General features: G+C 45.5%; 1 protein-coding gene across 1 annotated transcript in view; it reads left to right on the top strand.

Moving 5' to 3' along the window:
- ABCG4 (ATP binding cassette subfamily G member 4) overlaps positions 1 to 21459 on the top strand; it is a 365340-nt gene that overhangs the window by 109260 nt on the left and 234621 nt on the right. The gene's annotated exons all lie outside the window — the stretch shown is intronic.

Consider the following 21459-nt stretch of genomic DNA (forward strand, 5'->3'; position numbering starts at 1 on the left):
CTGTCACTGGACAAGGCTTGTCATAAGCTACTTTGCGCTGACTGGACAGCATCAGAGGCTGTGAAGATGGCTCCATCCAGGGAGATTCACTTTAGTTCACGTCTTATTGGCTAACTACAGTGAATTACCATATTGGGCGTATAAAGTACGGAGCATCATTACTCAGGAACAGGGGGGGAGCAGAACAAAAAGAAAAACAGCGTTGGAAACGGAGGGAGCTGGCTAAAGGTAATACATGTGAGTTTGATGTTAGGACCTGGTGACAGGTCCTCTTTAAGTCTAGTCTGGGATTAAATTAGGGGTCCGGTCTTGGGGTTTGCAGAAGTGCTGGGTCAAAGATGTCTCGGCAGCAAACTCTGCAGTCATCAGGAGACAAAGTCACAGCGGCCTGGACCGGATGAAGAAGAAAAGTAGAGAGAACACCTCAGAAAAAAACATCACCTGTTAGTCACTGAATGTAATAGGTATGAATTCTGTCTGTGAGTGCAGTTTAGGGCAGTGGCGTAGCTATAGGGGTCGCAGCGGTCGCAATTGCGACCGGGCCCTGAAGCCTGGGGGGCCCACGGCCCCCCCCACCACATTTTCGTGAGGTTACTTATGTAAAAACGCTGCATAAGCAGCATTAAAGTTGGACAGATGCCGTTTGCTGAAGGACCTTTAATGATGTCATGCCCATGTGACCTGATTCGCCTTTGAGGAACAGAAGCCACGCCCACCGATCAGGTCCTTCTATCGCAGTATAGCAGCAGCAGAGTCGGCAGAAGAGAAGGCACGTCCACCTCTCAGGTCCTGGTGAGCGCTTCCTTAACCCCCTCTCTCCCTGCATCCCCCATTGTCTCTTCTTTACTTGTCTCTCCTGACCCCAACTCCTGTAGGGTTAGTTACATTTTTTTAATTCACCATGCGTTTTGCTGCGATTTTCGTAATCGCGGCAAAAATGGCGCGGTTTTGCCGCGATTTTCGTAATCGCGGCAAAAATGTCGCGGTTTTGCCGCGATTATGAAATTTGCAGCAAACCACACCATTCATATTAGTACCCTATCTCCTACATAAGGAGATTGGCGCTATAATGTAGGTGACAGTAATGCTTTTTATTTAGAAAAACTATCTATTTTAAACCACTTTATGAGTGATTTTTAGCTTTATGCTAATAAGTTTCTTAATACCCAAGTGGGCGTGTTTTACTTTAGACCAAGTGGGCGTTGTACAGAGGAGTGCATGATGCTGACCAATCGGCATCATGCACTCCTCTCCATTCATTTACACTGCACTAGCGATATAGTTATATCACTATGTGCAGCTACATACACAAGCCCTAACATTACTAGTGTCCTGATAATGAATATACATGACCATCCAGCCTGCACGTCATGTGTACTCAGAATCCTGACACTTCTGAATCTTTTCTGTGAGATTTCCAGCAAGGGAAACGAAATCTCGTTTACCTCGTAATCTCGCGAGATTTCGTATCCGTTGCTGGAATCTCACAGAAAAGACTCAGAAGTGTCAGGATTCTGAGTACACATGACGTCCAGGCTGGATGGTCATGTGTATTCATTATCAGGACACTGTAGTAATGTTAGGGTTTGTGTATGTAGCTGCACATAGTGATATAACTATATCGCTAGCGCAGTGTAAATGAATGGAGAGGAGTGCATGATGCTGATTGGTCAGCGTCATGCACTCCTCTGTACAACGCCCACTTGGTCTAAAGTAAAAACACGCCCACTTGGGCATTAAGAAAGCTCATTAGCATAAACCAAAATCGCTAATAAAGTTGTAAAAATAGATTGTTTTTTTAAATAAAAAGCACTGCTGTCACCTACATTACAGCGCCGATCTCCTTATGTAGGAGATAGGGCACTTATAATGTGGTGACAGAGTCTCTTTAACTACGCCCCTGAGACCCAGCAATTGAGCTGAAAGCTGTGGGCCATCAGCCATTAACTGGGGGGGGGGGGCCCATGAAGGACTTTTGCATCGGGGCCCATGAGCCTTTAGCTACGCCCCTGGTTTAGGGTCTGTATTATATTACACGGTTCTACACAGATCACCACAGAACTGATCAGACCCCATAAGGGCATGTTCAGATGTGGCGGAAATTTGCCACTACCTAGCCTCAAAGGAATTCTGTAGCAAATCCGATAAGTCTGAACATGCCCTAAGAAGAAATCAGGAAAATCGACCCAAATGAAAAGTTATGGGAAAGGCTGTCCTGCATACCCCTGATGGGTTATCAGTCTGTTTTTCATATAAAGTATACAGCACTTAGGCTGAGCAACAATACAAAAGTGTGGAATACAGTCATAAGGTGTCAGGTGGAGTCAGAGATCCATCTGTCTATAAATGAAGACAGCCGATAAATGAGATTGTACTATATGAGGAAAATATTTATGGATTGAGGGTGTTGGAAGAGAAACGTTTGCATATGTGGGTTTATGGAAAAACACTTCTCTCTCTGCGGCTGTGGGTGAGTCACAGGTCAGTGGGGTTGAGTTTGGTATATATTTAGCCCTTATTCACAGGACAGGGACAGGGTTTTCCGTCCGGGTGACGGCCGTTCATAAATCGTCCGTCACCCGGCTGCATTAGGAACAATAGACCCCTAATGGGGCCATTCACACGACCGATTTTTTGACGGGCCGGGAAACCTGGCCGTCAAAAAATGGGACATGCCCTATTATCGGCCGTTTACCCGGCAGCCCGGCTCCCATAGAAGTCTATGGGGCCGGGTAATACACGGCCATCACCGGAATGTGTCCCGAGTGATGGCCATGTATTCCGTCGCTCGTGCTCTCTCTCCTCCTCTTCCTCACAGTGCAGAGTGCATGTGAGGAGGAGGGTTTTTTTTTGCTCCGTGTAGGAGTCGGAATCCCCAATCCCCAACCGGGGATTGGGGATTCCGCTACAGGAGAAGTGCGTGACTACACTGTCCATATATGGACACAGTGAAGTCACTCACTTCTGCGGCGGAATCCCCGACTCTATGGCCGGGGATTCCGCTACAGGAGAAGTGCGTGACTACACTGTCCATATATGGACACAGCGATGTCACTCACTTCTGCAGCGAAATCCCCGACTCTATGGCCGGGGATTTCGCTACAGGTGAAGTGAGAGACTACACTGTCCATATATGGACACAGCGATGTCGCTCACTTCTGCAGCGGAATCCCCGACGCTATGGCCGGGGATTCCGCTACAGGAGAAGTGAGTGACTACACTGTCCATATATGGACACAGCGATGTCACTCACTTCTGCAGCGGAATCCCCGACTCTATGGCCGGGGATTCCGCTACAGGAGAAGTGAGTGACTACACTGTCCATATATGGACACAGTGACGTCACTCACTTATGAAGCGGAATTCCCGACCTGTGGCAGGGAATTCCTCTCCAGGAGAAGTCCGTGACTACACTGTCCATATATGGACATTGAAGTCAGTGACTTCTCCTGGAATGTGGTGCGGGGATGGGTGCAACCTACAGGGGGCTGTGTGGCATCACCTACAGGGGACTTGGTGGCATCACCTACAGGGGGCTGGGTGGCATTACCTACAAGGGGCAGGGTGGCATTACCTACAAGGGGCAGGGTGGCATTACCAACAGGGAGCTGGGTGGCATTACCTACAAGGGTCAAGGTGGCATTACCTACAAGGGGCAGGGTGGCATTACCTACAAGGGGCAGGGTGGCATTACCAACAGGGAGCATGGTGGTATTACCTACAAGGGGCAGGATGACATTACCAACAAGGAGCTGGGTGGCATTACCTACAAGGGGCAGGGTGGCATTACCTACAAGGGGCAGGGTTGCATTACATACAAGGGGCAGGGTGGCATTACCAACAGGGAGCTGGGTGGCATTACCAACAAGGGGCAGGGTGGCAAAACCTACAAGGGGCAGGGTGGCATTACCTACAAGGGGCAGGGTGGCATTACCTACAAGGGGCAGTGTGGCATTACCAACAGGGAGCTGGGTGGCATTACCTACAAGTTGCAGGGTGGCATTACCTACAAGGGGCAGGGTGGCATTACCTATAGGGGGCAGGGTGGCATTACCTATAGGGGGCAGGGTGGCATTACCTGCAGGGGGCTGGGTGGCATTACCTGCAGGGGGCTGGGTGGCATTACCAACAGGGGGCTGGGTGGCATTACCTGCAGGGGGCTGGGTGGCATTACCTACAGGGGGCACTCGGACCCTGTCGTGTGAATGAGGCGTTATACTTTATATTTGTACGTTTTTGAAAGCAATAATTAAAAAAATTCAGGTGCAGGACTACAACAGGAGATGGCAGTGCTGGCGGATGGGTCCTCAGAGAGAGAGAATATAGTAAAGTGTTGTCCAGTGCGTGTAATTAAAAGAAGTCCTTAGTGTACTTTTTGTTCCGTTAGGAGCACTGCATGGGGGGATTATTTACACATGGCATGGTGATATTATTTGGACTTTGTATGGGGGTATTATTTACACATAGCATGGTGATATTATTTAGATTTTGTATGGGGGTATTATTTACACATGACATGGTGATATTATTTGGACTTTGTATGGGGGTATTATTTACGCATGGCATGGTGATATTATTTAAACATTGTATGTGGGTATTATTTACACATGGCACGGTGATATTATTTGGAATTTGTATGGGGGTATTAACCCCTTACCGCATTTTCACATACAGTTACGTGATGGGAACTGGTGTTATGGCTCTCACAACTTGGCGGCAGAAAAAAATCCATTCTCTTTACAAAAGTTATTTTATTGTGCAAAAAGTTGTAAAACATAAAAAAGTGCTATAAATTAGGTATCACCGGAACCGGACTGACCCGCAGAATAAAGGTAACATGTAATGTATAACGCATGGTGAACGCTGTATAAAAAGAACTAAAGAACTATGCCACAATTGCTGGTTTTTGGTCACCTTGCCTCCCAAAAATAAAAAAGGATAACAAGTGATCAAAAAGTCGCATGTACCCCAAAATGGTACTAATAAAAACTACAGCTCGTCTTGCAAAAAAAATAGCCTTCATACCACTACATCTATGAAAAAATAAAATTAGTTAAGGCTCCAATAAGTCAGGAAAGAAAAAATATGCAGTTGTGACGATCCGAGGGAAACATTTCTTCTGTTTCTAGTGGAAGCTGGAAGCGAGAGCGCCCGTATTATACCAGGACAACACCTCTCAGCAAAATTCCCCAAACTGCAAAAATGCCGAGCGTGGACCAAAAGGGGAATATGTAAGGACCATTTATTAGTGAGACACCGGCCTGTGCAGAAAGGATTGTGTCACAGCGTAACAAATATCTATGGATTATTTTATTGTTTTTTTTACCCCATTATTATACCACCTGACTATGCCCCTTATATACTCCGCCCGGCTTACATGTACCCCCACATTATAAACGGAAACACCAATAAGACTCCAAACAAAACTACTACTAAGCAAAATCCACGCTCCAAAAGCCAAATGGCGCTACCTCCTTTCTGAACAGCAGTTTACTTCCACATAAATGGCATTGCCATACCCGGAAGAACCCTTTGAACAATTTTTAGGGTGTGTGTCTTCAGTGGTACAAGCTGGGCACGACATATTTGCCACTGAATTTAAATTTTTACTTTGCACCTTCCGCAGTGCAATCATTCATGGAAATGGCCTGTGCGGTGAAAATGCTCACTACACCCCTTAATAAAGTTTCCAAAAAATGGGGGTCACTTTTCAACAGTTTCTTTTATTATTTCACATCAGAGCCTTTACAATTGTGATCCAATACTTTGTAAATTGCCAAATTAGGTCCTATTACCTGGTACTCTTTCACTCCAGAGCCTGGTCGAATGTCCAGGCAAAAGATTAGGGCCACATGTAGGGTGTTTCTAAAACCAGGAAACACAGGATAATAATAAGAGAGCGGCCTTGTTATGGTGGCACAAGCTGGGCACCACATATTGGCATATCTATGGAAAAAAAATCCCATTTTCACTCTGCAACAGCGAGTGCACACCAATTTCTGCCAATCACCTGCGGGGTTAATATGCTCACTACACCCCTAGGTGAATACCTTGAGGGGTGTAGTTTCCAAAATGGGGTCACTTCTGGGGGGGATCCACAGTTTTGGTCCCACAGGGACTTTGCAAATGCGACAGAAACCAATCCAGCAAAATCTGTACTCCAAAAGCAAATGGCGCTCCTTCCCTTCTGAGCCCTACTCTGTGCCCAAACAGCAGTTTATGACCTTATATGTGGTAATGCCGTACACAGGAGAAGTTCCTTTACAAGTGTTGGGGTGCTTTTTTAAATTTATTTCTTGAGAAAATTTTCAGCTGAAACTACGTCTTATTGAAGAAAAAGGATTTTTTTTATTTTCACTGCCCAATTCTAATAAAATCTATGAAACACCTGTGGTGTCAAAAATGCTCACTACACCCCTAAATTAATTCCTCAAGGGCTGTAGTTTCGTGGATCGAGTCACTTTTTGCGAGTTACCACTGTACTGGTACCTTAGGAGCTTTGCAAAAGTGACATGGTGTCAAGAAACCAATCCAGCAAAATCTGTGCTCCAAAAGCAAAATGGCGCCCCTTCCCTTCTGATCCTTGCCATGTGCCCAAACAGCAGTTTATGACCACAAATGGGGTATTGCCGTACTCCAGAGAAGTTGCTTTACAAATGTTGGGGTTCTTTTATTCCTTTATTTGTTGAGAAAATGAAAAATTTTGAGCTAAAGCTATGTCTTATTGGGAAAAAAAAGGATTTTTTTTATCTTCACTGCCCAATTCTAATAAAATCTATGAAACCTCTGTGTGGTCAAAATGCTCACTACACCCCTAGATGGATTCTTCAAGGGGTGTAGTTTCCTAAATGGAGTCACTTTTTTGGCATTTTTACTGTTTTGGTCCCTTAGGGGCTTTGCAAATGTGATTTAATCTCCGCAAACAATTCCTGCTAAATTTGAGCTCCAAAATCCAAATGGCGCTCTTTCCCTTCTAAGCCCTGCCGTGTGTCCAAACAGCCCTTTATGACCACATGTGGGATATTGATTTACTCGGGAGAAATTGCTTTACAAATGTAGAGGTGCATTTTCTCCTTTAGTCCTTGTGGAAATTAGAAAAAATTAGCTAAACCTACATTTTCTTTGAAAGAATGTTGATTTTCATTTTCACGGTCTACTTCCAATAATTTCTGCAAAAAACCTGCTGCGTAAAAATGCTCACTATACCCCTAGACAATTTTCTCAAGGGGTATAGTTTCCAAAATGGGGTCACTTTTGGGGGATTTCCACTGTTTTGGGACCGCAAGAGCCATTTAAACCTGACATGGTGCCTAAAATATTTTCTAATAAAAAGGAGACCCCAAAATCCTCTAGGTGCTCCTTTGCTTCTGAGGCCTGTGCTTCAGTCAATAAGTGCACTAGGGCCACATGTGGGGTATTTCTAAAAACTGCAGAATCTGGCCAATAGATATTTAGTTGCGTTTCTCTGGTAAAACTTTCTGTGTTACAAAAAAAAATAGATGAAAAATCTATTTCTGCAAAAAAAAAGACATTTTAAAATTTCACATCTACTTTGCCTTAATTCCTGTGAAACGTCTAAAGGGTTAAAAAACTTTCTAAATGCTGTTTTGAATACTTTGAAGGGTGAAGTTTTTAAAATGGGGTTACTTATTGGGTGTTTCTAATATATAAGGCCCTAAAATCCGCTTCACAACTGAACTGGCCCCAGTAAAAATAGCCTTTTGAAATTTTCTTGAAAATGTGAGAAAATGCTGTTAAAGTTCTAAGCTGTGTTACGTCCTAGAAAAATAAAAGGATGTTCAAAAAACGATGGCAACATAAGGTAGACATATGGGGGATATTAATTAGCAACAATTTTGTGTGGTATTACTATCTGCCTTACAAGCAGATGCATTTAAATTTAGAAAAATGCTAATTTTTGAAATTTTTCACAAAATTTTTGTGTTTTTCACAATTAAATACTTAATGTATCAAGCAAATTTTGCCAGTAACCTAAAGTCCAATGTATCACGAGAAAACAATCTCAGAATCGCTTGGATAGGTAAAAGCATTCTGAAGTTATTACCACATAAAGTGAAACGTGTCAGATTTGAGAAAATTGGCTGTGTCCTGAAGGCCAAAACAGGCTGTGTCCTTAAGGGGTTAATTACACATGGCATGGTTATATTATTTGGACTTTGTATGAGGGTATAATTTGCACATGGTATGGTGTCACGTTGGGTACGTGGACCCACTGGACCGTACCGCCTTGACGGTATCACAGCTGGCCAACAGGACACATGTACCAGTCTATAGTGCTACTGTGGTAGCTCAGACAGTAGCAAGACAAACTCGGCTGGGACTAGGCAGCAGGCAGGCTCCAGGCATGGTGTAGCAGGACAGGCATGGTACACAGCACAGCTTCAGCTCAACGCGGTACTTGACCAGGATAGCACGGGATACAGGTTACAGGTGGCAGGAACGGGAAACACTAGGAACTGGGAAACACTAGGAGACCATTTGCTTAGACAGACTAGGGTAGACAAAAAGGCTCAGGCATTGCAGGGAGTGGCACAGCCCTTCTTATAGCCCAGGGTGCTCTGGGAGCAATCATCTCAATCTCCCACCTGTGTGCGCTTTGGCTCCTTAAGTCTGGACTGAGCTCCCAAGCGCACCCTTGTGATCACTGGAACAGGAAGTCCGCATTTGCAGACATCTCTGGAGAGAAGGGCTCGACTGGATGGAAGGAGTTTGTGGTCAGCGACCACGGACATCACAGCAATCCCCCCTCTTACGCTCCCTCCTCTTGGGACCAGAATAAGAGAGAATTGACATTCTCTTCTGGCTCCCAGGATCTCTCTTCTGGACCAAACCCCTTCCAATCTACTAAATAAAAGGTTCTTCCTCCTACTTTTTTAATGTCCAGGATCTCCATAACATCAAAAGTCTCTTATGTACCGCTGGGAGCCACTTCAGGAGTAGAAGTCTTGGAGTAGCGGTTCAAGATCACCGGCTTCAGGAGGGAGACATGGAAGGAGTTGGGGATCTTGAGGGTAAGAGGCAGCCAAAGCTTGTAGGAAAAAGTGTTGATTTGTTGCAAAATCTCGAAGGGTCCAAGGAACCTGGGAACAAACTTGTACGATGGCACCCTCAGCCAGATATTCCTAGAGGACAGCCAGACCTTAGTACCTGGAAGGAACTGGGGAGGCTCTCTTGTGTCTGCCTTTCTCTTCATGCGGTCGACCACCAGCAGAATAGAAGATCGAGTCTGCTGCCAGATCTGTAGAAAGTCCCTGAATGCAGAGTCCGCTGCAGGCACCTGGAACGTAGTGGAAACAGGAAGAGGTATAGGAGGGTGTTGGCCATAGACAATGAATAATGGACTCTTAGCGGTGGACTCACTAGTGTGGTTGTTGTAGGTGAATTCAGCCCAAGGAAGCAACTGCAACCAGTCATCATGCTGCCTAGTGATGAAGTGTCATAGATAGTTCTCCATAATCTAGTTTATTCTCTCGATTTGACCATTGAACTGGGCATGGTAGGCAGAGGAAAAGTCCAACTTCACACTGAGGAGTACGCAGAGGGCTCTCCAGAACTTAGAGGTGAACTGAACACTCCGATCTGACACAATATGTAGAGGCAAGCCGTGCAGACGGAAGATGTGTTGGAGAAGAGATTGGCCGGTCGGGAAGCGGACGGTAGGCCGGTCAGTGGAATGAAATGAGCCATTTTGGAGAATCGGTCCACCACCACCCAGACCGTACTGCAACCAGCAGAGAGAGGCAGGTCTGCGACAAAGTCCATAGCAATATGTTGCCAGGGGGAATCGGGCACAGGCAATGGCTGGAGCGGGTCCGCCGGTTTGGAGTGGGCAACCTTATTTGCTGCGCACACCGTGCAGGAGGAGACAAAGTCCATGATGTCTTTGGGCAGCGTGGGTGACTAGAACTGACGAGCAATCGGGTCTTACGGGCGCCCGCGTGACCTGCCAATTTGAAACTGTGTCCCCAGTGGAGGATTCTTTTTCTGTCCGCCAGATGCACAAAAGTCCTCCCCGGGGGAATGTCTCAAACTTGCAAAGGGTTGACAGGGATGATGCAGGATGGGTTAATGATACTCTGTGGAGACTCCATAGTGTCCTCTGTCTTGAATGACCTGGACAAGGCATTGGCTCTCACATTCTTGTCGGCCATCTGGAGAAAAGTGAGGTTCTTGTCGTCTGTAAATATCGAGATAGGATGAACTGCGCCCTCTAATAGATGTCTCCACTCCTCCAGAGCCAATTTGATGACCAGTAACTCCCGATCCAATTGAGTAGTTGCGTCCTGCAGAAGAGAAGAGCTCAGACTAATAGCCATGTACCATTGACTTGCCCTTGAACCTCTCTGGAACATGAGTGCACCAGCACCGACAGAGAAGGCGTCCACCTCCAAAGAGAACTGTCGAGAAACATCTGGATGATGGAGGATACAGGCTGACGTGAAGGCACTCTTCAGGCTATTAAATGCGGATTCTTCTTCTGGAGTCCACACCTTGGCGTTCATGCCTTTCTTGGTGAGGTTAGGGATAGGAGATGCCAGTGAGGAGAAGTTTGGAATGAACTGTCTGTAGAAATTGGTGAATCCCAGGAAGAGCTGTATGGCCCTCAAGCCTTGAAGGTGTGGCCATTCCAGGACGGACTTTACCTTTTCAGGATCCATCTTGAGATCTTCGAGATGATGTAGCCCAGGAAGGGTAGAGCATCTTTCTCAAACATGCACTTCTCCAACTTGACGTACGAGTGATTCTTCCTCAACTGCAGCAAAACTTGACGGACATGTCTCCGATGAGTCATTGGATCTGGAGAAAAAAATCAAGATGTCATCAAGATAGACCACAACACAAACTTAGAGGAGGTCGCGGAATATGTCATTAACAAACTCATGGAAGACCGCGGGAGCATTACACAGGCCGAAGGGCATTACTAGATATTCATAGTGTCCGTCATGGGTGTTAAATGCAGTCTTCCATTCGTCACCCCGGCGATTCCGGATTAGGTTGTAAGCCCCATGCAGGTCTAGTTTAGAGAAAAACTTGGCACCACGTATACGATCAAACAGTTCAGAGATCAATAGCAACGGATACCTATTTTTCACCGTGAACCATCCTTTTTCTTGACGAAGAAGAACCCGACTCCTGCCGGGGAGGAAGACTTCTGTATGGAGCCCCTCTCCAAGTTCTCTTTAACATAGGCGGACATGGACAGAGTCTATGGCAAGGAGAGAGAATATACCATACCATGGGGAAGGGAAGCACCAGGAACTATCTCGATAGGACAGTCATACGCCCGGTGTGGGGGCAGCGTCTCCGCCTCTTTCTTGCTGAAGATGTCCGAAAATACAGAATAATGAGCAGGAAATCTTGCCAATGACCAAGGCAGAGGAGGCTGAGCCGAACGAATCTGCACCAGGCATTGGCTGTGACAATCGGTTCCCCACTGGAGAACCTCTCCAGAGTTCCAGTCCAGGACTGGGGCATGTAGTCAGAGCCAAGGCAGGCCCAGCAGCACAGGGTTAACGGTTTTGGATAGGACATAGAACGACAGGAGTGGAGAGCCCCTACTTGGAGCCTCAGCGGCTTGGTCACAGCTATAACTGGGTCTGGCAGAGGTAGTCCATTTACTGATGTAACCATCAACGGTCTCTCCAGAGGGGTAGTGGGTAATTGAAGAAGGTCCACCAGGTCTCTACAAATGAAATTAGCAGTGGATCCAGAGTCCAGATACGCAGAGACCTGATGCAAAATGGCCTCCGAGGCCGCAATAAAGACAGAGTCCCGAAGTGTGTCTGCGTTGTTTCTCCTGGGTAGATAGCATACATTGGTCCATCCTCACAAACACCTTAGGAGGATTGGCATCTGAGGACAGCAGGGGTTGCTGCAAGGTAGGAACCGGACTAGGAAGAGCTCCCTCCCGACGAACCTCTTGGAGCCGTTCTCGGAGCCTTCTATCAATCCGGGCAGCTAGAAGGATGAGGTCATCCAGGGTAGATGGCAGGTCTTGAGCGGCAAGTTCGTCGTTAATCTTAGGAGACAGTCCAAGCCAGGATGTAGCCACCAGGGCCTCATTGTTTCACAACAGTTCTTCCGCCAGGGTACGGGAGTGGATGGCATACTCGCCCACCGAGATGTCTCCTTGGTGTAGGTTCAGCAAGGAAGCTGCTGCAAATGAGACTCGTCCAGGCTCCTCAAACACAGTGCGAAATGTCCGAAGGAACCCCTGGAAGTCACCGGTCTCTGGTCCTTGTCTCTCCCAGATAGGGTTTGTCCATGCAAGGGCCTTGCCAGTAAGAAGAGAGATGATGAAAGCGACCCTTGCGCCATCAGACGAAAATGCACTAGGATACAGGCTGAAGTGGATCTGGCACTGGTTAAAAAATCCACGACAGGTACCTGCGTCTCCATCATAGTGGTCAGGAAGTGGCAAAGAAAAACGAGGATCAACACTGCCAAGAGTGTAGTCTGGGGATCAATACTGCCAGTAGGTGTAGTAGGAGGAAAGGCAGCTCGTGCTTCCTGCCGACGTGCGAGAATGTTCAAGGCCTGGAGGAGTTGGTCCTGTCGAGACCGGAGGTCCAGCATGTCCGTCCGCATCTCTTGTGACGTCGTCTTGGATCGAGCAGCAGGGTCCAAAGCTTGAGCGTACTGTCACGTAGGGTTCATGGACCCACTGGGCCATACCGCCTTGGCGGTATGGCAGCTGGCCAACAGGGCACAGGTCAAAGTCTATAGTTCGTATAGGGTACCTGTGGCATCTCGGACAGAAGCAAGGCAGGCTCGGCTGGGACTAGGCAGCGGGTAGACGTCAAGTGTGGAGTAGCAGGACAGGCGTGAAATACAACACAGCATGACTAAAGCACAGCACGGCGCTTGACCAGGATAGCACGGGATACAGGATACACTGGAAAACACTGGGAGACCATTTGCTTAGATAAACTAGGATACGACAAACAACGCTCAGGCACTGCAGGAAGGGGCTGGGCCCCTCTTATAGTCCAGGGGGCTCAAGGGCTTATTTAGCATTAAATTCCCTTTAAAAGCGGGCACGAGCGTGCGCGCACACCCTATGGGACCCAGCCGGGGTGAGTGGAAGTGAGGGCTGGTGTCTCCTGAGGAGAAGACTGGGGCCAGCGCTCGCCGACCCAGCAGGAGGTGAGTGAACCTGACGGCCCGCAGCCATGGACATGACACCCGCCTTTGTACCTTCTCCAGTTCTCCTGTGTCATTTTTACAATGTGGAGCCCAAAACTAAATTCCATATTCAAGATGTGGCCTTACAAGGGATGTATAGAGTGATAATATTACATTTGAATCACTGGTTTTTAGCTCTCTTTTCATTGTCCCTAAAATCCTATTTGCTTTTGCAGCTGCTGCCTGACATTGAGAGCTGCTGCTTAGCTTATTTCTTTCCGGAATACCCAGGTCCTTCTCTTGTACCATTATCCCCAGTTGTATTCCATTTAATGTATATGAATTAATGCTATTATTGTCTCCTAAGTGTATTACTTTACATTTATCAACATTAAGTTTCATCTGCCATGTTTTTGCCCATGTGTCCAAAGCTTATCTAGGTCTTTCTGTAATATTTCAAGTTGAGTTTTAAGTATCCTACAAAGTTTTGTATCATCATCAAAAACTGACACCTTGCTATCAATCCCATCCACAACATCATTTACTGCTGACTTCAGCCCATTTTGAGTAAGTTCCATTTATAACAGCTCTTTGTTTTCTGTCCCTTAACCAATTCTTTACCCACTTGCATACATGGTCCCCCAGTCCCTGTGTCTGTAGCTTTCAACAAGACTGTTGTGAGGAACAGTATCAAATGCTTTTACAAAATCCAAATAACTTACATCACCCGCATGACCAACATCCAGATTTGCAATTACCTCCTCATAGAAACTGAGCATGTTGGTTAGGTACGACCTGTTTTTCATGAATCCATTCTGGTTATCAGTTATTAGACTTTTCTCCGCTATATACTTTTGCAGTTCATCTCTTAGAATATCATCAAATATTTTGCATACTACAGATGTCAAACTTACTGGACAGTAGTTACTATGTTCCACCTTTTTACCCTTCTTAAATATTGGTACAATATCAGCCGTCCCCCAATCCTGTGGTCCTGATCCTGTTACAAGAGAGTCTAAGAAGATGAAATACAATGGTCTGTCCAATACTGAGCTTAATTGCCTTAACCCCTTCCCGCACCTTGGCGTAAATGCACGTCCAGGTGAGCAGTAACTTCGCGCACCTGGGCGTGCAGTTACGTCCGCGCTTTAACAGTTAACCGCCGCCAGGCGCTACACCGCAGCGGCGGTTAACTGTGCAAGGTGTCAGCCCTGCTCTCCCCGTTGCCGATCAGCGGCCTGTCGCCGCTGAAATTCGCAATTAACCCCTTCGATGCGGTGGTCGATTGCGATCACCACATCGAAGAGGTTTACAGCGGATCGGCAGCCCCCCACATGCATTTGCGGGGGCTGGCGATCCTTATCATGGCAACCAGAGGCCAGACAATGACCTCCGGGTTGCCATGTACGGAAGCCTCGGAGGAGAAGCCTCCGGCCGGTCCCCCGATGCTTCCTGTTAGTGTGACTGTCACGTCACAATGACAGTTAGAACACATTACTGTAATGATGGGGGTAAGGAAACAGACAAGTGAGCCCTAATCTACCCGCCACTCAGTCCCTGCCTACTTGCAACGACCCGCCCTAGGCGACGGGGTACAACTGGGCGACGGTCCCTACGCTCAATAAGTGCACGACAGACAAACAGACAAGGGTACACAGAAGCAAGGGAAAAGGGGCAGTTGCCCACGGCAACACCGTGAGCAACAAGAGAGGTGAACGAGTCGAGTCAAACCAGGAGTGTACGAGGTACCAAATACAGAGCAGAAGAGTAGTGAACAAGCCGAGTCAAACCAGGAGTGTACGAGGTACCAAACGCAGAGCAGGAGAGTAGTCAGTAAGCCAGGGTCAATATGAAGCCGGGTCAAATGGTACCATTGGGCCACCTGAACCTGATTAAAGAGATCAGGAATCAAAGGAAGGGGATACTGGTTCCTTACAGTGACCTTATTCAAGTTACGGTAGTCAATGCATGGCCTAAGACCACCATCCTTCTTCCCTACGAAGAAGAAGCCAGCACCTACCGGAGAAGTAGAGGGGCGAATGTAACGATTGGCCAGGCATTCCTGGATATACTCTGTCATGGCTTCACGTTCGGGACAAGAGAGATTAAATATCCTACCCTTAGGGAGCTTAGCTCCTGGTACCAAATCGATAGCGCAATCGTTTTCTCTATGAGGAGGTAACACTTCGGAGGCCTCCTTAGAGAAAACATCAGCTAAGTCCTGAACAAACTCAGGTAGCGTGTTCACCTCCTCAGGGGGAGAAATATAATTAACAGAAAAACATGACGTCAAGCATTCATTACCCGATTTGGTAAGATCCCCAGTATTCCAGTCAAATGTGGGATTATGCAACTGCAACCAGGGAAGGCCTAAAACCAAATCGGACGATAATCCATGCATCAACAGTACAGAGCACTGCTCCAAATGCATGGAGCCAACAAGGAGTTCAAAAACAGGGGTATGCTGTGTAAAATAACCATTAGCAAGAGGAGTGGAGTCGATACCCACTACCGGGACAGGTTTAGGCAAATCAATCAAAGGCATAGCTAGAGACAAAGCAAATTCCACAGACATGATATTAGCAGACGACCCTGAATCCACAAAGGCACTGACGGTAGCAGACCTACCACCAAAAGAGACCTGAAAGGGAAGCAAGATTTTATTACGTTTCATATTTACGGGAAATACCTGTGCGCTCAAGTGAGCTCCCCGATGATCACTTAGGCGCGGAAGTTTTCCGGCTGCTTAGTCTTATGCCTAGGACAGGTGTTCACTTGATGCTTGTCATCCCCACAATAGAAGCAGAGACCATTCTTCCTGCGGAACTCTCTACGTTATTGGGGGGACACGGAGGCCCCGAGTTGCATAGGTACCTCCAAGTCTTCCGTGGAAGAACGAAGCAACGGAACCACGGGAGGCATCATGGGGGAGTCAGAGGAGAAAACACAAAAACGTTCACGTTGTCGTTCCCTGAGACGTCGGTCAAGTCGTACCGCTAAAGCCATAACCTGGTCTAGGGAGTCAGAAGAGGGATAGCTAACTAGCAGGTCTTTCAGGGCGTTCGACAGACCCAACCTAAACTGGCACCTTAAGGCAGGGTCATTCCACCGAGAAGCTACGCACCACTTCCTAAAGTCAGAGCAATACTCCTCAACAGGTCTCTTACCCTGACGTAAGGTCACCAGCTGACTCTCGGCAAAGGCAGTCCTGTCAGTCTCGTCATAAATGAGTTCGAGAGCAGAAAAGAAAAGATCAACGGAGGAAAGTTCAGGGGCGTCAGGAGCCAAGGAGAAGGCCCATTCTTGGGGCCCTTCTTGGAGCCGGGACATAATTATACCCACCCGTTGGCTCTCAGAACCTGAGGAGTGGGGCTTAAAACGAAAATAGAGCCTACAACTCTCCCGAAAGGAGAGAAAAGTCTTCCGGTCCCCTGAGAACCGGTCAGGCAACTTGAGGTGGGGTTCAAGAGGTGAGGTCAGGGGCACTACCATGATAGCATCAGGCTGGTTGACCCTCTGAGCCAGGGCCTGGACCTGTAGGGAGAGACCCTGCATTTGCTGAACCAGGGTCTCAAGGGGGTCCATAGTAGTGTGAGGAAACAGACAAGTGAGCCCTAATCTACCCGCCACTCAGTCTCTGCCTACTTGCAACGACCCGCCCTAGGCGACGGGGTACAACTGGGCGACGGTCCCTACGCTCAATAAGTGCATGCCAGACAAACAGACAAGGGTACACAGAAGCAAGGGTAAAGGGGCAGTTGCCCACGGCAACACCTTGAGCAACAAGAGAGGTGAACGAGCCGAGTCAAACCAGGAGTGTACGAGGTACCAAACGCAGAGCAGGAGAGTAGTGAACAAGCCGAGTCAAACCAGGAGTGTACGAGGTACCAAACGCAGAGCAGAAGAGTAGTCAGTAAGCCAGGGTCAATATGAAGCAGGGTCAAATGGTACAAGATGCAGCAGGGCTAGGAAACCAAACAGAAGAATCACAAGCAAGGAGGAACAGGAAAGGCAGGTATAAATAGACAGAGGGCGGGAGCTAGCTCCGTCTGGCCAGGCTGTGATAGGCTCTCCCACTCCTAAGCCTGCCATCCTGAGTGGTGGAAGATGGAGTCAGTCTCACAGACATAGAAGCAGGTGCAGACTGATTACCTATGGGCGTGGATACAGAAGCTGTGCCTGGCAGATCCTTAACAATTATACTATGTGTGTAGTGTAATGTGTTCCAGCAGCGATCAAAGCTGCAAGTCTAAGTGTCTCCTAGTGGGATAAGTGAAAAAAGTAAAAAAAAGATAATAAAAATGTTTTTAAAAAGTGTAAAAATAAAAGTTAGAAGTTACATAAACAAAGAATGCTTTTTTTCCTATAATAAGTCTTTTATTATAGGAAAAAAATTAACATGTTAAAAGAAGTACAAATATTTCGTATCACCACGTTCGTAACGACCCCAACTATAAAACTGTAATATTATTTTTCCCGCATGGTGAACACAGCGAATAAAATAAACGAAAAACTATGCCCGAATCACAATTTTTTGGTTACCAAAACCTCCCAAAATATACAATAAAAAGTGATCAAAAAGTCGCATGTACGCCAAAATGGTACCAATACAAACTACATCCCGTCCCGCAAAAAACAAGCCCTTACACCGCTTTTTTGACTGAAAAATAAAAAAGTTATGGCTCTCAGAATATGGTGACACAAAAAATTATTTATTTTATAAATAAGTGATTTTATTGCACAAACGCTGCAAAACATAAAAAAATTATATACATCTGGTATCGCCGTAATCGTATGGACCCGCAGAATAAAGTAAAATGGTAATTTATAGCCCAGGGTGAAGGCCATAAAAAAACGAATAAAAAACATTGTCAGAATTGATGGTTTTTGGTAACCTTGCTTGCCAAAAAATGGAATAAAACGTGATCAAAAAAATTTCTGGTACCCCAAAATGGTACCAATGAAAACTACAGATTGTCCCGCAAAGAATAAGCTCTCACACAGCTCCGGTGTTGAAAAAATAAAACAGTTCTGGCTCTCAGAATATGGCGATGCAAAATGTGCAGAGCGTTCCAAAAGCAGATAAGATCGGGCGCCATTTATCAGTGCGACACTGGCCACATATCTGCGGATTATTATTTATTTACTGCATTATTATACCCTCTTATTATACCCTGATGTACGCCGCACAGATAACATATGCCCCCACATTATAAACTGAAACACCAGTAAAACTCAAAACAGAACAACTACCAAGCTACATCTGCGCCCCAAAAGCCAAATGGCGTCCCTACCTTCTGAGCCCTGCAGCGTGCCTAAACACCAATTTACGTCCACAGATATGGCATCGCCATACCCGGGAGAACCCGGTTAATATTTTATGATGTATTTGTCTTCAGTGGCACAAACTGGGCATAACATATAGTGCACTAAAATGGCATATCAGTGGAAAATTTTAATTTTCACTCCGCACCATGCACTGCGCATTAACCCCTTCGCGCACCACAACATAGCATGTCTTAGTGTGGGGGGTCATGTATGGAGAGTCTCACGTGAAAAATAAAGAATTTAAAACTGCAAAATCGCTGTTTTTTTGGTCACCTTGGCTCTACCTAAAAATGTAATAAAAAGTGCTCAAAAAGTTGTATGTACCAAAAAATGGTACCAATAAAAACGACCGCTCGTCCCTCAATAAATAAGCCCTCACACCGCTCTATTGACTGAAAAATAAAAAAGTTGTGGCTCTTGGAATGTGGGGAGGAAAAAACGAAAAAGGAAAAGAAAAAAATGGATCAGTCCAAAAAGGGTTAATTACTTTCTAATGAAAAACCATTTATGACCACACGTGGGGTATAGCCGTTCTCGGGAGAAATAGCTTTGCAAATGTTGGGCAGCTTTTTCCCCCTTTATCCTTTGTGAAATTGAAAAAAATGCAACATTATAGTGGAAGATATGTTGATATTCATTTTCACGGCCTAATTCTAATAAATCCTGCAAAAGACTTGTGGGGTCTAAATGCCCACTATATCCCTAGATAGATTCTTTAAGTGGTGTAATTTGCACTTTTGGGGGGTTTCCACTGCTTTGGCCTCTCAGGGGCTTTGCAAATGCGACATGACACCCAAAAACCATTTCAGCTAAATTTGAGCTCCAAAAGCCAAATAGCGCTCCTTCCCTTCTAAGCCTTGCTGTGGGTCCAAACAGCAGTTTATTACCACATATGGCATATTTCCGTAATCGGGAGAAATTGTTTTACAAATGTTGGGGTGCTTTTTCTCCTTTATTCCTTGTAAAAATTAAAAATGGCTACCTTTTTTCAGAAAAAAGTCGATTTTTACCTTTACAGAATAATTCCATTGAATTCAGCAAAACAACCGTGGGGTCAAAATGCTAACTTTACCCCTAGAAAAATTCCTTGATGAGTGTAGTTTCCAAAATGGGGTCACTTTCCGGGGGTTTCCACTATTTTGTTCCCTCCAGTGCATTTCAAACGCGACACGGCACTGAAAACTATTCCAGCAAAATCAGAATTTCAAAATCCAAATGGTGCTTCTTCCCTTCTGAGTCCTGCCGTGGGTCCAAACAGCAGTTTATTACCACATATGGGGTATTGCTATAATCAGGAGAAATTGCTTTACATATGTTGCTCCTAGGTGCTCCTAGGTGCTCCTTTGCTTCTGAGGCCTGTATTTCAGTAAATTAGGACACTAGGGCCACATGTGGGGTATTTCTAAAAACTGCAGAATCTGGGCAATAAATAATAAGTTACATTTCTCAGGTAAAACCTTCTGTGGTACAGAAAAAAATGTATTACAAATGAATTTTGTAAAAAAAAAATGACATTTGTAACTTTCACCTCTACTTTGCTTTAATTCCTATGAAACGCCTAAGGGGTTAATACACTTTCTGAATGCTGTGTTGAATATTTTGAGGGGTGCAGTTTTCAAAATGGGGTGATTTATGGGGACTTTCTAATATATAAGGCCCTCAAAGCCACTTCAGAACTGAACTGGTTCTTGTAAAAATCGCCTTTTGAAATTTTCTTGAAAATATGAGAAATCGCTGCTAAAGTTCTATGTCTTGTAACGTCCTAGAAAAATAAAAGGATGTTCAAAAAACGATGCCAAACTAAAGTAGACATATGGGAAATGTTAACTAGTAACTATTTTGTGTGTTATTACTATCTGTTTTACAAGCAGATACATTTAAATTTAGAAAAATGCTAATTTTTGCAAATTTTCTCCAAATCTTGGTGTTTTTTACAAATAAATATTGAATTTATCAACCAAATTTTTTCACTAGCATAAAGTACAATATGTCACGAGAAAACAATCTCAGGATCGCTTGGATAGGTAAAAGCATTCCGGAGTTATTACCACATAAATTGACACATGTCAGATTTGAAAAATCGGCTTCGTCCTGAAGGCCAAAACAGGCTCGGTCCTGAAGGGGTTAATACTCATGGATGTATGCCGTCTGGGCAAGGAAATGTATCAATATTTAATTTGCTCAGACGCAGCTGTGTTAAGCAGGTAATATTGGGTGGGGAACCTTTATTACTGTCCCCCTGAATATCTGGCACTGGGAGCTTATCAGTTAACACTGAGGAAAAGTACATGTTTAATATCTCAGACCTCTCTTTGTCCTCTACAATTATATTCCCATGCTCATCTTTAAGAGATTGCGATCGCCGAAGGTGTTTAGAGCAGATCGTCAGCCCCCACATTAAATCACGGGGGCTGGCGATGGTTGCCATGGCAATCGGAAGCCAGACAATGGCTTCCGGGCTGACACATACAGAAGCCTACGAGGACCAGTCAGAGGCTTCCTGTCAGAGTGACTGTCACGTCACAATGACAGTTAGAATACACTACACTACGTATGTAGTGTAATGTATTCCAGCAACGATAAGAGCTGCAGATCTCGTAGTCCCCAGTGGGACAAGTAAAAAAAAGATAATAAAAATGTTTTAGAAAAGTTTAAAAATTAAAGTTATAAGTTACATAAGCAAAAAATGATTTTTTTCCTATAATAAGTCTTTTATTATAGGAAAAAAATGAACACGTTAAAAAGAGTACACATATCCTCGTGTTCGTAACGACCCCCATCTATAAAACTGTAATATTATTATTTTTCCTGCATGAGGAACACCGCAAAAAAAAAAAAAGTAAAAAACTATGCCAGAATCACTATTTTTTGGTCACCAGCCCTCCCAAAATATGCAATAAAAAGTGATCAAAAAGTCGCATGTACCCCAAAATAGTACCAATAAAAACTCCAACCCGTCCCGCAAAAAACTAGCCCTTACACAGC

The sequence above is a fragment of the Rhinoderma darwinii genome, chromosome 10 (assembly GCF_050947455.1).
Source record: "Rhinoderma darwinii isolate aRhiDar2 chromosome 10, aRhiDar2.hap1, whole genome shotgun sequence".
In the NCBI taxonomy this organism is placed as follows: domain Eukaryota; kingdom Metazoa; phylum Chordata; class Amphibia; order Anura; family Rhinodermatidae; genus Rhinoderma; species Rhinoderma darwinii.